We start from the raw sequence: 13,360 nt of genomic DNA on the forward strand, positions 1-13,360 counted from the left end.
AGGACATACCACAGGCAGCAGAAGTGACCATACCAACTGCTACTTGATGACCAAGGATGAAGAAATACAGTCACCTAGGATAAACAGGTCAAGTAAAGCAATCAGTCTTGAGAATTGCTACAATATATGAAAGAGAGGCGATCAGATTCACAAAGCCCTGTATGAGACCAATGTAACAGGAAGTGTACTTTTGAAACTATTCTCAGTAAACCAATCAGATGCATTTTATGATGAGACGTCACCACCTTCTCATCTCCTTCACACTCTTAAATGCAAAAAAGTCTCTGAACAAGACACAATGTGAAGATGATCGTGTTATGGATTACACTGCTTTGTCTTCATCCAGTATGTAAGTGCTCTTTTGTTCTGTCTAAAGGTTTTCTCAGTGGAGAATTTATACACTAAAGAGACGATTTTGCAGCAGAATTTTTGCACATCATACACAATATGCTTTAATTATTTTTTATGTTTTCCTTTAATTCAGATACGCTGCTTCCAGTGAAAACAGTTCATCTTGGTGAACCAGCCACATTTACATGTGTTATACCAAGCATAGATATCAGCGACAGAAAAATCCACTGGTACAAGCAGAGTGTTGGAGATTCTCTCAATATAATTGTAACATTGGTTAAATCCGTAACAGAGTACGCACCAAACGTTTCAAAATCAAGATTAGACTTACGTACTGATAACAGCTTTAGTAACCTGACCATTTGAGCACAGTTGAAGAGGATGAAGGAATGTACCACTGTGCAGTCACAGGGTGGATAAAGTCTAAATGGAGTGGGACATATTTGTTAGTACAAGGTAAGGTTTGATTTACTTTAAGTTTTCCAGTCCTTCTTATCATGATGTGAAAATGCCCAAGATATGGTTGGAAGTGCTCAGTTTTTAATACTGTTTTATTTTAAATCAGGAAACACTGAGAGGACTGTTGTTCAGACAGTATCAGATCCAGTCCATCCAGGAGACTCAGTGACTCTCCAGTGTTCAGTCCTCTCTGACTCTGAGAACAAGACATGTCCAGGAGATCTCAGTGTGTTCTGGTTCAGAACTGGATCACAGACATCTCATCCAAACATCATCTACACGGATGGAGATATGAGTAATAAATGTGAGAAGAGATCTGAGACTCAGAAGAGATGTGTCTACAGCTTCTCTAAGGACATCAGCTCCTCTGATGCTGGGACTTACTACTGTGCTGTGGCCACGTGTGGAGAGATATTATTTGGAAATGGAACTAAACTGGAGACTGGTAGGATTTTAGGTTTAGTACTGGGAGTGATGTACAAAATTCTAAGTTTCATGTAATCATAAAATATATTATATCAGCAAGTTCTGTGTTAGTTATTGTGTTGGTGGTAGCAATCATCTGCTTGGCCATTTCTATGATTATAAATCTAATTTTCATCTGTTGTGGAACTCAGCAAGGACTATGAGGGACAACATGAAGGAAGTGTATATTCTTAGTTTGTTCACTGCCTGTTTGTTCAGAGAATCACTGAATACAACAACTAAGATCTCTTTAGTTTTGATTCGCTATTCCTCTTGCAGTCCATCACCTAGTTGTTGATCCTAATTTAAAAAAGTCAAAATTAATGAGCTTGTTTTTATTCATACTAGCGACAAAAAGCAGCTCTTCACCAGCCAACAAGATGATATGACCAATCAGTTAAAGATCAAAAAGAAATTACAGCAATCACATTATTTGTTTATTTCACTAGCATGATTCCCAACGGCTCCAGTGTAACAGAATGTCTTTTTTTATTTGCTGCATAGGCTGAAAGGTGATCTCAACTATGCTGCGCTGCATTTCTCTGCCAGAGGAAGAAAGAAGAAAGAGTTGAATCCAGAGGAGAATGTGTGTATTCTCATGTGAAATACTGAGTGTAAATGTGATCAAAAACTTGTGCTGGTCCCAACCCACATTCTCTCCATGTGCCGTATTTATGTACATTGGTTCCTTACTAATGCTTAATCTTATGCTATAAACTTTAATCTAAGATTCCTCAGGCTTACTGTTTCATTTTGTTTTTTTGGAAAAATGGCAACTTACTTGGAGAATCTCTTTCTCTTTAAACAATTTATAAACCTATTTCTAACCAAATACACACCCTACAACAGCATAACTGATTTCAGAAGCCCGAGCTAATGATGAGGCTTTCTTCAGCCTTACAAGTTGAACAAACCAGTTAGTTTTTAACAAGATTGTCTAATTATTAAACATATATTATTTTGCTTTATGCCTCACTGAAAAGACTGTATGTTTCCTCTAGTCATAGTTTGTGGCAAACTAAAGAGGTGGGGGGAATGGAGACTTTCAGTAAAATCATGCAAACTGTAATATTAAGATAGGTCAATTAAATGTGTGAACATTAGAAGTTCAAAGGACTGTCTTCGATAAATAATACTTCATTAAAAAGGATTCAACAAAATGTTTGGATTGAAACATTTGTTTTGTGCCTCTCCTGCCTCCACAGTCACGCTAGAGTAGCTGAGAAAAGGCTTTACTCTCAGTTTCCACTTCAAACCTAGAAGCCCTTTTTATCTAGCTAGATTCCACTAAGAAGGTCTGTGGTTCACTGCTGTGTAGGAATTTAATGAGAACTGTCTCAGTTATGAATATTTAGAAAGGGACCATTGATATATCTGCATTGTATTCCTTAGTCTGAATGTTGTATGTATCATATGACCAGAAGGTATGATATACATGTTTCTTCCTGCTCTTCTTTTCTCTCCTTCTCAGTTCTACCGCCCGGCTGGACTCAGGCACATATTCCCTCTGGGTTCTGCTCAAGGTTTCTTCTTGTTAAAGGGAGTTTTGTCTTGCTGCCATCGCCCTCAGGCTTGCTCTAGAGGTTTCAGGCCGGTTTTAATAAAGCACCTTGAGACAATTTGTGTCGTTATTGATACTATAGAAATAAGATTTAATTGAATTGAATCGAAAACAGATTCAAGGTCCTGGCCTTAGGAATCTGAGGTGAACTTTAATTCTATACGTTAACCCCAGACTCAATGAGTATATTCATACTATCTAAGAGGCTGTTGCTTTTTAATTTATTTATTTTAATTTTTTTTTTTTAAAGAGTTTAAGTTTCAACAGTGCAGCATTAGTAAAAAGCATAAATTCCAGCAATGGGCAAAAACATCATTACATCAGAATAGTTTTGGATAATGTTTTTTCACATATCATTAGTCTAATAACATAATTGCCTGAGTCATTTTTTTTTTTTCTTCAACTGTTACAATGTCAGTAAAAATACCAGTGGCTCATTTTCATTCTCAGCTGTCATTGGGTGAGAGGTGGGGTCCACTCTCCACACCAGTCTCCAGTCTATCCTCAGGGCTAACACCAGAGAGACGACAACCATTCATCACCACACACACATCCTACCTAACCGCCAATTTAGAATCCACAAGAACCTAACTAGCACGTCTTTGGAGGTTGGGATGAAGCCGGGAGTAGCCAGAGCAAACCCATGCAGACACAAGAGAACATCTCCACCCCAACATGCCCTGAACCCAGAACGCTATCTTGCTATTGTAGTATAAGGTCCTTCTTCCCTGCCCCCCCTTCCTGTTGCCTGTGTTATTCGGAATGTAGTTTTTCATTATTATAAAGGTTAAAAAGATTAACTACTAACTACACTGTAAAATGTCCAGATCCCTAAGGGGTTAGGGTCTTATTGTTCATAATGTGGAAGTTTTCAGAGAAAGAAAAACCAAAATGAGGAGAGTGTTGGAGCTGAAAGAGGAGGGGATTCTACAATTGGCACCTGAAGCACCCTCAGATATGGTGAAAGAGTTTTTGGGCACTGTCTTTCTCGTAATAAAGCATTTTTAAATGCAAGAGAAGACATGAGCAGCAGTGAATCCACTATCTTTTCAATCAACCACATCAATTCACAACACTAAGATACACATCAATGCAACCCTTACATCACTGTGGCGACTTTTTCTTGTTTTTCATCCAAAAACATTCAAATGAGACTAGTGATTCTTTTATTACGAAATGCAAAAATGTATTTCCTTATTCATTTTATTTATGTGATGTTTAATGGGTAATTCAATAGCGAGGGCACTGGCATCACACAAGCAATCAGTGAGACACACAAGAGTTTTATTATCTTCAGAAAAGACAGTGGCATGGTTTCTACTGTGTCACTCAGACACAACCAGAGCAGCAGATTTTCAAGTCAGGTAACGGATGATGCATTCATTTTGAGACTGGGACCAGGTCACTGTGAGCAGCTGAGTGATTTGTTCATATCATGGATCACAGCATGGTAGGGAAAGTGGAGTTAAAACAAGAAATCAGAGGTGTTCCATTTACCCACGGGGCTAATACGGATATGAACTTGATTTAAACAAATTACATTTAACAAAAGCAGTAAAGCAAATAGTGACATCTTGGGCCTCATGTATCAAAGTTGCGTGAGCCCAGAAACGTGTCGTACGCCCACATCAACATCAACTTCAGAAGATGTATCAAAAGTGAATTGACCATGGAAAAGGGCGATGACCTCCTCCAACATCATGGCTGCATACGCTGGTTTCCACAGCTATTGTTCCATTGGCACACTTAAAGAGGCGACGCAGAGGAACGTCAATAATGTGAAATCAAGTAGATACTCAGAGATATGCACATCAGAAGACATAATAATGCGCAAAAATAACACACACACGTGTTTGTAACCATTGGTGGAAATTAAAAACATCCGCAAAAGTGCTGAAGAAAATTGGAATTTAACAATGGCAGCCGTTGGCCTTTGTTAGAAGATCATCGCAAATGGCAACATTAGGCATGGAGAGAGTGGTTTAGATAACACCAAGAATCAACTCGACAAACTACGACAAGTTCTTTCAATGAGTCCGTTTTCCGATTACGAGGGAGGCAGTATTCACTGAGCTGTGGGCAGAGCTGCAACCGCCCTAGAGCGCAACACAGCGCGGAGTCAGGGTTTGTCCTGCCCACACAACCCGTTCTCATTCCCAAGGCGTAATATACCGACGATTTTGTCACAAAGGCCCCTAGAGCGTCTGATGCTGACATAAAGGTCCTCTTCCACGTCTGGATGACCACACTGGGTTGTCAATTGACTTCAATAGTTTATAAACCCACTCAGCGGCAGTAAAAGACGCTTAGAGCAGAGGGCCGCAGGCCCCACCATTCACTATGATGATAACCGTTCCGCGGCGAAAAATATGACTCCTAAGGACGAGCTACAATCTATTTGGAGAACCGCGGACCCTCTGCCCGAAAGTGTTTTCTCATTATTTTAAGCATTTCTTTAAATGATTCGTCAACATTTCTCAACACAAACACATCCGAGTATCACTGCATATAATTCAACAATAAAGTAGCTTCGTGTTGAGCCATCACTTATAATTTTTCTCCTTTCGAGAATCAGAGTAAATAAACTTTTATTCATGTTTTGTTAGCGGGAAAGCCTATACGCTACCCATAATCCTCGATCACAAGACAATTTGTCCACGCCCCAAACGTCTGATCTATTCGCAATAGGTATCACTTCCACCTCTGGATGAAACGCTCTGGCAATCACATAGTGTTTCCAGACTGATTCAGGATCTGAAAGTGAAACAATTTAAACGTGAACATAATAGCTTTGTTAAGGTTTATTATTTTCTTTTCACACGTTAAAACATATTTAATAGATTCATTCACGCACTCCCGTCAGTTTTTGTTGCCTGACTCCAACCAATCAGACGCAACCAGTGTACGCAAAGGTTGATGGGAGAACGGAGAGGCCTTCTTAGAAGAAGAAGAAGAAGAAGAAGAAGAAATTGATTGATTGATTGATTGATTGATCGTAACAGAGGTATGTAAAAAATATATGACTACTTTGAGAAAGTGATATATGTTTTGGAAAGACAGATTAGCTTGATTAACTTCAAGTTATTTTTTTGTTTGTTTGTATTTTTCAGACAAGCATCACAAACAAACAAAGCGTCTGACTTTGGAAGCAGTGTAAAGACCTTTAAAAATGGCTACTGTGTCCCTTCAAGCATGCTTGCTAGATAGAGTATAGTAACAACTACAACATAATACTGAGCATTAGCTATTTTAATCCCCCACTGGAGGATTAAAGCTATTAAAGGAGTTTGTATGTTGCAAAATAGCCAAATAGACCCCACCAATGTTATAATCAGTGTTGGTAAATCATGTGGATTGGTTTCGCTATGTGTTTGTTTGTGTCACTGAGTTCTATCATGTCTGTCACTCATTAGGATATGGAGGTAACAATATACGTGATGTAGGGAAACAGATGTTTACAGAGGGAACACATCTTGTCTAATTTAAGTCAAAGAAGTCAAAGATGAAATAGATATATATGTGCGTCGTGTTGTGTTGTGTGTGTGTGTGTGTATGATATAATATAATAAATATTGTGTGTTCTGTATACATGACAATTTCTGTGAAATTAAACTTAAGATGTTTGATAATCTTTGCTTTAATCCAGGACTAGTATTTTAAGAATGAGGCACAGGTTAACCTCAGCCAAGACAGTGCGCTGGAAAAAAAAACGCGACAGAACATAGATGTTATTTTCCTCAAAGGCCGTCTTACCAGTCAGAAGTCCTAGTAGCGTGGGCACATGTCAGTATTCATGCTCACAACTTTTATTCGACCAAGAATTACGTAAGTAAATAATCAATCTCAATTTTTTCAGTGTCACAGAACAACCAACAATGACCGGTGAAGAATCCCTAGTTGTGAAGTTGCCAGTGTCAGACCCCAACAAAAGGGTACTCTTGCCAACAATGAAATGTTGTGATTTCATTATTTAAGTAGGACATTTATAGTTGTTGTTATATTTGAGTTTAGGCAGAAGTGTAAAGAGGCATTTGTACAGTAGCCTAAGCCATACCACCTTACATGTATTTAGTTCACTTAGTGGGCAGTTTCTTTATTTTTCTGTTAGTGCCTCGTCAGGAGCTCCTTCAGTTTGTGGAGGATGGAGAAGAGGATGCAGCAGCGACCTTGTGAGATGTCATCTAAGTTGACTGCAACTGACTGGGAGAATAGAAAGACTGGAGGAAGTCCATCTAAAGTGGAAAGAGGCCAGGGCCTTCTCATATTGACCAATATGTTGGCTACTTCTGGATCCACAGAGTCTGTGTAATTACAGTTTCACACACACTTTGATCCTGCCACTAACAAAGGCAGTAACAGGAGTCACATTAATTTGATAGTGTGACTAATCTTTGGAATGAGCCACTTAAGTATATGTCACTACTTTAACTGCTTTCTTAAAAAAACTGTAAGTGAGTCTTGATTGTAGAGTTTGCAGTCATTACTGGACCAACTGACAGGAAGTCGTTATAGTCAAAGCATTTACATCAGGTATGTAAAAAAATGGCCGTAACAAGACCCGACGACATGGCATCCATCAGCATGAAGCCATTATCGTGTTAGTACAGATTTCTATATGACTTAAATGTTAAACTGGAAATAGTTGAAGGTTCTGTATGGTAAACATGAAAAATCAAAGTGATCCTCATAATTTATTAGTGTGCATAACAAAAACCTCGCTACCACAGTGTGAAGTTTCATTCAAAAAATTGACTGTAATTCATATTACTATAACATAAAAATGTAACTGTAACTAATTTTATAAACAACTATAATGCATGGGCAGCACCACAGGCTTATCAGTCGATCAGAACACTAAGTATTTGTCTATATTTTGAATATAGTCAGAAATTGTCATTTTTGATGCTCCAGTTTCTAGTCAATCTACCATTGTTTAGTATGGCTGCATATTTGGTTGATGCATCTGTTTGATCAAAATAAAATAAAATGTGAGCAGGATAAGCATGTGACCTTTCATTGTCCACCCCCCCCCTTCACGCTGACCCTGAGCCAGTGGGCTAAGAGACATTATGTCTTTTCTGCCGTGGTCTCAGACACGACAAAATGTGCCACCCTATATGACTGTTGTCATGCCATTGGAGGGCATAATCCTGATACAGTTATCCCTTATAATTCATGATCTTCAAAATAATCTTTATAAGACAGGGCGAGGGCTTAAAGAGTTTTTTAAAATGGTCATATATGTAAATGGTAAATATGACACTGTGAAACAGTAATTGGTTATGGGCAAATTAGCTTCTGAAATGGTCCTAATTTTATAGTATGATATGTATAACTACAAAAATAAATATCTTGATTAAATTTGATCACAAAAATCCCCTAAAATATATGTTGACTGATTTCATCCAGCTTGGCCCAGAACGAGGTTCTTTGGATGTACCCCTGAGACAGCCTTGGCCTGAGAGCCCAGAATGAAAATTAAAACTTTCAGGTAGGACAACAGTGAGGACATCGTTGAAAAGGTCTTGACCTGGGGAGTAACATGTCAGTAATGAAGTTGTGGGCGGTCCTGCTCCTACAGGTGTGCCCTTTTTGAACATGTACCTGAGACACGTTTGAAGGCTTTACTGTTAACAACAAAACATGCTATACAGACACAGGGTCAAGGTTTTGAAAATTAATGACCTTTACTACTATGATACCTGCAGGGCAAACTAATAGGTGGTGCTATTGACTAGTGTTGAAACCTGGAAAAAACCTGATTTGACCCTCTCCCAATGACAAAGATGAAATCTGATCAAACATTTGTGCTCCCCAGGCCCTAAAGCCCAACAAAGTTTGATCACAGTACACAATATTTACAAAAATTAGAGAGAAATACATTCAGAACTACAAAAAATATTGGTGTGTAAAGCTGGTTGTAGTATTGTGACTCGGAAAAAACTGTAGTTCCTGAATTTTTTCTTCAGGATAAGGAATGTTGATATTAGGGTTTTCAGAAAGCATATATCCGCACTCCTTTTCAAACAGAAAGGTATATTCCTAACCTATATGTTATCATCTTGAGTAGAGATACGCTATTAATATATTATTAGTGCTATTTTTGGCGTGTTTTTTACAGTATTTTAAAGGGGCAGCTTTATCCCGCAAAAAAGGGTGTGTATCAATGACATAGCCGTGTTCTGCAACGTTTCAAAACGATCTTACTTCACAAAACGAAAGGAGAAAAGATTCAAATGAGAGGCATAACATGTGATGGCTATTTTATTGTTGAATTATCAGTGATATTTTGATGTGTTTAAGTTGAGAAATGTTGACGATCTCATTAGAATTAATCCTCAAAATAGTGACATAGAGGGTCCTCGATTCTCTAATCAGATTGAAGCTCGACTGCAGCCTCTGCTCTAAGCTTCTCTTACCGCCGCGAGCGGGTCTACACTGGAGTCAATTGAGAACCCAGAGCGTATCATTCAGAGGTGGAAGGGTACCTTTTACGTCAGTATCAGACGGCTTGTTTCATGACAAATCGTCGGTATATGAAGCCTTGGGAATGAGAACAGGCAAGTATGAGTGTGAATGGTTGTCTGTCTCTCTGTGTTAGCCCTGAGATAGACTGGAGACTTGCTTAACATCTTCTGTCACACGATGAAAAAGATTAAGTATTCAAATCCATGGCTTTTAGCACTATGAAGCAGGTGGGGGGCCTGTGAGGCCTTTGTGCATGCACTCAGAGATGAATTAAAAGCAACAGTCTGAGTCTGGGGTTAAGCTATAGAATTAAAGTTCACCTCAGATTCCTAAGACCAGGATCTTGAATCTGTTTTCAATTCAATTCAATTCAATCTTATTTCTATAGCAGTAATAACGACACAAATTGTCTCAAGGGGCTTTACTAAAACCGGCCTGAAACCTCCAGAGCAAGCCTGAAGGCGACGGCAGCAAGACAAAACTCCCTTAAAACAAGAAAGAAACCTTGAGCAAAACCCTGAGGAATCATCTGCCTGAGTCAGCCGGTTTAGAAACAGATAAGAGAAGAGAAAAGAAGGAGCAGGAAGAAACAAGAATACACAGACCTCGTCCATAGGTACATACAACAACAGAACAAAGGAAACACGCAGATCAATGTCCCCATTCTAAATATTCATAACTGACGACATCCTCATTAAATTCTACACGCAGTGAACCACAAGACCTCTTAGAGGAATCTAGCTAATAAAAAGTGCTTCTAGGTTTGAATGGAACAGAGAGTAAAGCCTTTTCTCAGCTACTCTAAGCGTGACTGTGAAGGCGAGGCACAAAACAAATTATCAATCACACATTTGTTGAAACTTTTTAATGAATGTATTATTACCGAAGACAGTCACTTTTTTATTTGGAAACATAATGTTCACCACATTTAAAGACTATCTTAATATTACAGTGCATGCATTTTAACTGAAATCTCCATCACCGCTAACAGTAGCCGCAAACTATACTAGAGGAAACTTACAGTCGTTTCAGTGAGGCACAAAGACAAAAATATACGTTAATAAATAACAAAACCTAGTAAAGTAACTGGTTGGTTTTAACTAAAGGCTGAAGAATGCCTCATCTAGCTACCTAGGCCTGAAATCAGTATTTGCTGTTTTAGTTTGTATTTGGTAGAAATAGGTTTATAATTGGTTTTAAAAGGAGAAAGAGAATCTCCATAAGTAGCATTTTTCAGAAAAACGAAAATGAAACAGAAGCCTGAGGAATCTTAGATTAATGTTTTCTAGCATAAGTTCTAGCATTAGGTACGAACCAATGTATGGTAAAATAAGTGCACCATGGAGAGAAGTGTTGAGGACCAGCACAGTTATTGACACAAAATTACATTCAGTATTCACCATAGAAAATCACACATTCTTCTGGAATTCAACTCTTTCATTCTTTTTCCTCTGGCAGAGAAATGCAGCCAGCATAGTTTGAGAATCACCTACAAGCCTATTCAGCAAATAAATAAAGACATTCTGTTACACTGAACCATTGGGAAATCAATGCTAGGAAATAACAAATAATGTGATTGCTGTAATTACTTTATCTTACCTGGTTGGCTCATTCGTCTCGTACTGGCTGGTGAAGAGCTGCTTTATTGTCGCACGCCTATGCAATAAAAACAAGCCACATTGAATTTGACTTTAAATAGGATCAACGACTCTGTGATGGACTGCAAGAGGAATAGCGAATCAAAACTAAGAGATCTTAGTTGTAGTAGATCAGTATTCTCTGAACAAACAGGCGTGAACAAAGTAAGTAAACTACACATACAGGATACCTTCATGTTGTCCACATAGTCCCTTTCTGATTTCCACAACAGATGAAAATTATAGTTAAAATCATAGAAATATGGCCCAAGCCAGAATGATTGCTACCAACAACACAATAACTAATACAGAACTTGCTGTTTGATCTAAAAACAGAAGAAAAAACGACAAATAAAAACTATTTTAAGATTACATGAAATTTAGAATTTTGTACATTTACTCCCAGTACTAAACCTAAAATCCTACCACTTCCAGATTAAGTTCCATTTCCAAATAATATCTCTCCACATGTGGCCACAGCACAGTAGTAAGTCCCAGCATCAGAGGAAGCTGGACGTCCTTAGAGAAGCTGTAGACACATCTCATCTGAGTGTCCTCAGATCCTTCTTCAACACAATTATTACTCAACATCTCCATACGTGTAGATGATGTTTTGGGATGAGATGTCCTGTGGATCCACTCTTGAACCAGAACAACACTGAAGATCATCCTGGACACGTCTTGTCTTCTCCGCAGAGTCGGCAGAGGACTGATCGACTGGAGAGTCACTGAGACTCCAGGACGGACTGGGATATGAAAACTGTCAGAACAACAGACCTCTCAGTGTTTCTGATTTAAAATAAAACAGTATTAAAAACTGAGCACTTCCAACCATATCTTGGGCATTTTCACATCATGATAAGAAGGACTGGAAAACTTAAAGTAAATCAAACCTTACCTTCTACTAACAAATATGTCCCACTCCATTTAGTCTTTATCCACCCTGTCATCAGTCATCAGTACGTAAGTCAAATCTTGATTTTGAAACATTTGGTGCGTACTCTGTTACGGAATTAAACAATGTTACAATTATATTGAGAATCTCCAACACTCTGCTTGTACCAGTGGATTCCTCTAATAGCATGGAATTTTGTGTTAGATATAACACATGGTAAATGTGGCTGGTTTCAGCCAAGATGAACTGTTTTCACTGGAAGCAGCGTATCTAATTAAAGGAAAACATAAAAAATAATTAAAGCATAATTGTGTATATGTGCAAAATTCTGCTGCCAAAATCGTCTCTTTTAGTGTATAAATTCTCCACTGAGAAAACCAATCAGACAGAACAAAAGAGCACCTTACTACTGATGAAGACAAAGCAGTGTAATCCATAACACAATCATCATTCAAACAATGTGTCTATGTTCCAGAAGCCTTTTTTGTATTAAGAGTGTGAAGGAGATAGAAGAGGTGACGTCTCATCATAAAATGCCTCAGATTGGTTTACTGAGAATACAGTTTTCAAAAGTACACTTCCTGTTACATTGGTCTCATACAGGGCTTTGTGAATCTGATCGCACCTCTTTCATGAGTTGTAGCAGTTCACAAGACTGTTGTTTACTTGACCATTTAGACCTAGGTGACTGTATTTCTTCATCCTTGGCCATGCATGCAGCAGTTTGGTATGGATCACTTCTGCTGCCTGTGGTATGTTCTACAAGAAGAGTTTTAAAATGCATCACATTCTGAATCTTCCAGAGGAAATAACCCACAGCTGGATCTTCCACTAGATAAAGGTTGTGACACAGTAACAGTCCAGCATGTCGCCTGCATGCCAAGAGATGATCAAATAGCCACCCAATAAACAAAACAACAACATCCACCAATGATAATCCCTACTTTTAACCCCATGGTGGTGCTATGAGAAAGCCAAGAAGACTTAAGACTAAAAATAATTTAAACTGCAATCTACCTGTCACAAGAAACAAAACAATAGATAAGGGTCCAAGTTCACTGTGATTCTTATCACAGAGTATGGGATCTTTGTAACAAAAAAGCTGAACTGTTTTCTACAAGGAACTGCTCCATGAACAAAACCTGAATCAGGTCTGGTAGTGTGAACAGCGATCCATCAACAAACCAGACAAGACACAATAAAAGAAAGAGCTGTATAAACAAAGAATATGATTTTAATTCTCAAGATATACTGGCTGAATGAACTGAGTGAGTGTGACTTGCATTTTGCTATTTTAAACATCATCAGAGAGCGCTGAAACAACAAAAATGTGTAGACTACATGTGGCAAATGCTTATGGATCATTATTTCCAGGATATGAGATTGTACAGTGCATTTAATAGGATATTATCTACGAAATAATAAAAGTAAAAAAATTAACATTTTATTTTAATGTTTTTTGTCTTGTTTAAATTAGCACATTAATGTTAATGTTAATAAACAAATTAATGATTTTTGGATGAG

This window comes from Mugil cephalus, chromosome 5 (genome assembly GCF_022458985.1).
Source record: "Mugil cephalus isolate CIBA_MC_2020 chromosome 5, CIBA_Mcephalus_1.1, whole genome shotgun sequence".
NCBI classification, from domain to species: Eukaryota; Metazoa; Chordata; class Actinopteri; order Mugiliformes; family Mugilidae; genus Mugil; species Mugil cephalus.